This window comes from Olea europaea, unplaced genomic scaffold (genome assembly GCF_002742605.1).
Source record: "Olea europaea var. sylvestris unplaced genomic scaffold, O_europaea_v1 scaffold3635, whole genome shotgun sequence".
Taxonomy (NCBI): domain Eukaryota; kingdom Viridiplantae; phylum Streptophyta; class Magnoliopsida; order Lamiales; family Oleaceae; genus Olea; species Olea europaea.
The window spans coordinates 1-4,969 of NW_019255595.1; the positions used below are offsets into that span (position 1 = coordinate 1).

The window sequence follows — 4,969 nt, forward strand, 5'->3', positions numbered from 1 at the left end:
ATTTTCCCCCTTCTAAAATCTCCATCCTCTCTGGTTCATCATTAAGAATTGATGTTTCTAAGAGCAGTTGTCCAAATTCTTATTTGTTAGTTAATAGATTTATTTATTTAATCAATGTGAACTTTACCCCTAAACATTCATGAGATTGACATGATCTTGTAGAGCATAATTATGAAAAATTAGACATAGATCACCTTTGGCAAAGGAAGGAGTTCTTCAAGGCGAACAGTTTAGAAGTCGCGAGTACGATTCATGGGCTCTTGAAAGACAGACTTTCTCTTAGAAGGTAAGATATTTCCTGGAAGGCAGGAGTTCTCCTGAAAAGCAAGGCACATACATGGATTTAACTCGCTCGACACTTTGACAGTTCAGTTGGGAGGGCTCTTGGACCCTGATCGATTTGGGACACAACCCGTGGTTTAAATGGTCTGCGTGAAGAGGGGCTGGATTGTAGACCCCAAAATTAGTCGTTGTAAGGTGGACACCTGGATATCAAAAAATAATAATAATAAGAATTTAATTTCTTTAAATGTTCGAATAAATCGTATGGTTGACCCAAATATTAATTTGAAGTCAAATATTCATTTTTATAACACATTCACAACTACTACCTATTTACTATCTATAAATTTTGTGGCACTCATTATCCCTTTTCATTATAATGCCATTATAATTTTTCGTACTTCATACTTGAAACTATATTTATTTATAAAGCAAGTATCATTATGATTAAAATTGTATGATCTTGTCATTTATTGAAGTCGTTTTCCCTTTCTTTTCCCTTGTCAGAAGTGTGTAAATTGTACAGTATTATGGCCACATCTTTTTCAAGAAAGGGGAAAGACTTTATGTAATTAACCAGTCAGGGCTCTTGTTGTCATGCATATATGCACATTATGTGTCCCATTTAAAATGATTTCTGTGTGTCCCGCACCACACAACATATTGAAGAAATCTACTCTTGCAGTAGAAAGAAACTTTAATAGGGCAATCGTACAATGTGACTTTGCGATCGCCCTATCAGGTTGAGGCATCTCGACGGGTGGCCCACACACACACCGCATTAACCAGTCAGGGTTCTTGTTGTCATGCATATATGCACATTATGTGTCCCATTTAAAATGATTTCTGTGTGTCCCGCACCACACAACATATTGAAGAAACCTACTCTTGCAGTAGAAAGAAACTTTAATAGGGCAGTCGTACAACGTGATTTTGCGATAGCCCTATCAGGTTGAGGCACCTTGACGGGTGGCCCACCACACCTCCAGAGGTGTGTGGGTCACCCGCCGAGATGGTGTCTCAGCATTAGTGCGCCCACCCCACTGAGGTGCGCCCGCCCCACTAAAGATTCTCTTCTCAGAGTGGGGGACCTGAGGGTGCCCTTTTACTTGAACCAAAGGGCTCTTTGATGACAATTATTACTTATACATATGGAATTACAAAAAGTTTTACATATAAATGAGGTGTCAAGAAAAGAGTAAAGAAGTTTCTTATTTTATTTGATTGAAGAAATTTTATCCAATCATATCTCACGACAACATATGTATGTAAACCAATCTATATGTGGTGATGGACATGTACCACGACTACAACCAATTATTGGCATCTATGATTCCATGCATTTCACATGTATCTCTCACTTCGAGTGCCAAAATCAACTTGTCTTCAAGTATTCAATACTCGACATCTTAACTTATTTTTCGTCCATGTCCAACCCTCGCTGCTACTAACAAGGAGGATGAAATGACAAGACTTGTAAGCTCAAACTTTGTTCAAAATTGCTTCAAATGATTTCTTCTTATTTAAGTTTGTTAAATAAAGCAGTTCATGTGCACTGAGCAGATAATCTCCCGATAAAGAGCAAAATTTCGAATATTTTACATAATTTAATGCATAATTACACAGCTTGTCATAGGGTTGTTAAAGTTCTAATAGCTTTAGCTAGTAAGATCAGGGGCGGACCCACATGGGGTCATGTGGGGTCAAATGACCCCACAGTTTTCTGGATTTTTTTTTTTTTTTTTTTTTTTTGAAAACTTAATTTTCTGCTTCAAAAATTTCAAATTCTAAATCTATATCCATATTCATTATTTAGTCCATAAATATATCATATAATCCATCGATTTCTTCCCAAAGTGCAAATATCGAACATGAACAGCAAACAATCGATTTTTCCTTTTTGTTCATGATACGTTGTTCGAAAAAAAAAATTTTGACCCCACAGTTCGAACGGTCTAGGTCCGCCCCTGAGTAAGATTTAACTAAAATTTAATGGTTTTGAAGATGCTGAAAGCAGAAGGATATTGAATTCATTGAGAATCTTGGTGTAAACAGCTTCCGATTGTCTATATCATGGACAAGGATTCTGCCCAGTACGTTTTAAATTTTGCATTTGAACAGATAAATTTCCTTCAGCATATTTATTTGTTCCTTCCATCACTAACGAGCAACGAAACGAAAAAGTGGGAAAGATTCATGTAAAGGAAAAGGACCTTAAATATTTGTTGTTAAAAATTGTTTCTTCACTGACTAGTTTTTACTAATTAATTCTTGAACCAGAGGGGATATTTGGGAAAGTGAACACGGCAGGTATCAATCACAAAAATGAGGTCCTTGATGCTCTCCTTTGTAAAGGCTACATAGTTTGCTTGCTGGAATCATATAACCCTAATAAGTACAGGTCTAAGACTAAGTCCCCGTTTGATCCCCATTAAATTCAATTACATTACATTCTATTTTTCTCTCTCCTATTTTCAACCACACAATCTTTCATAAAATAATATTACACGTAAATCGAAAACTTTTTCTTCATTTTCAACCACTCATTTTTCTAAAAAATACTATTCCCCTCATTTTCATTTTCAGGTAATGGAGGTCAAACGGGAGCTAAAATACAAAAACAATTCCGTTTGTGGCTTGTCTAAGACTATACAGTACAGTACAGTATAGTATAGAAATGAACCATGTAAAAAAAGGTTAAAATCTTGTCAATGTACTATAGGACCTGTTTGGCTGGACTTCTGCTTCTTGAATAAGCTCTTTCCCTTTGAAAGCTTTGCTAGTCAAGCAAATTAGTTCCAGAAAATTATTGGAACATGTTAAAAAATCAGCCTTTTAGACCAAGAAGAAGTAATTTTTGGCTTATCAAAAGTCCCGCCAAATGAGCCTGCCATATTGTTTAGTCCTATGCACCAAACATGCATAATTGACTCTGTTTGGATAATTTCATTTCCAGGGATGCAACCATTTGTCACACTGAATCAATATGACATCCCTCAAGAACTTGAAGAAAGAGCTGCATTCTGCTTCATCGATATTTAAGACGAAATTAATGTTATGAAGGAAACATATCAGCTTTTCGGAAGGATAAATAATGATGCTTTTAAAAACTAAGCATACATTTTGCAGGAAAGATTTTTGAATATTATGCAGACGTATGCTTCAAATATTTTGGGAATCGACTTATATACTGGGTGACCTTCAATGAACCTAATGTAATGGCTGTTCGAGGATATAGATCAGGAATATATCCTGCTCCTAGCTGCTCTGGTTCATTTGGTAACTGCAGCAAAGGCCATTCTGAGAGAAAAAAAAAGCTTTAATTTCTGCACATAACATGATCTTGTCCCATTCAGTTGCTGTCAACATTTACCGGACTAAATACCAGGTTGTGGCATAACTTTCTATGCCAAAAAAAAAAAAAGAAAAATCATCGAAGTGAGAATAAATTATGGAAAGATTTCACTGTATATGTGCGTGTTTTTTTGTCAATATTCAGAAAAAACAAGGCAGTAGCGCTGGAATTGTTATGAATGCCATTTGGCAATGGCACGAGCCCTTTAGCTATTCTAAGGAGGATAAATCCGTAGCTGAGCGAGCTCAGTCTTTCTACTTGAATTGATAAGTTTCTTGTTAAGAAGGATTGTAAAACGTTGGATAATACTAAGAAAAAGTAGTTAGAATCTTGTCTATTGCCGTGTTTGATGGCCTTATTTACTCAAAATCTAAAAGCCATGAATTGCAGGTTCTTGGACTATAATAACTGGAAAGTATCCTCAAGAAATGCATCAGATTCTGGGATCTTTATTGCCTGTATTTTCTAGAAAAGATCTCAAGAAATTGAGAAATGGATTGGATTTCATTGGCATTAATCATAATACCAGTTTCTAAAGCAAAGATTGCTTATACTCTGAATGTGAATCTGGGGCAGGAATCTCCATGTCTGAGGGTTATACTCTAATAATTGCCCTTAAAGATGGTGCATTTATTGGCGAATCTGTAAGTAAAACTCAATCGTCAGCTTAGTCATATTACCTCTAATTAGCCTTTTTAGTATTAGTAAATCTGTAAGTAAAATTGTTAGATATTTATTATTCTAAAAGACTGCAGTAGATTGGCTACATGAGTACCCTCAAAGGAATGGAGAAGATCGTAACATACATAAAGGACAGTTACAACAACACTCCGATGTTCATCTCTGAAAAACGGATAAGCTTGATTGAACTTTTAGATGTCGTTTCGAAAGTGCTAAAATGAAAATCTTGCAGGGTTTGGCTCTCTTAATCTTTAGAAGATTCCCTCAATGATTTCAAAAGAATGGAGTTCATGGATTGCTATTTGGAATCCTTGGCTAAGGCAATAAGGTATCTTAATCCAAAGAAGATAACAAAGAACACTTTTGTCATGCTCAAAAGCAACTTTCTAAGTGCTTATTTGGGCACTATGGACACGTCTGCCAAGAGTTCTACTTCTACTAAAATAGTTTCGTAAGCCAGTTTCTTCGAAAAACAATTTTTAATTGTCGAACAGGTCCTATCTATGCATTAGAGTCCAGAAAAAAACGTGCCATATATATATTTGTGATTTTGTGCAGAAAAGGAGCTGATGTGAGGGGATAGTTTGCATGGTCCTTGGTGGACAACTTTGAATGGATATCTGGATATACTATAAGATTTGGGCTTCACCA

The 4,969-nt window shown here is 35.9% G+C and overlaps 1 pseudogene; it reads left to right on the forward strand.

Annotated features, from left to right (window-relative positions):
• The first annotated feature begins 1,746 nt into the window (after positions 1-1,746).
• On the forward strand, positions 1,747-4,539 carry LOC111386635 (annotated as a pseudogene).
• The last annotated feature ends 430 nt before the right edge of the window (positions 4,540-4,969 follow it).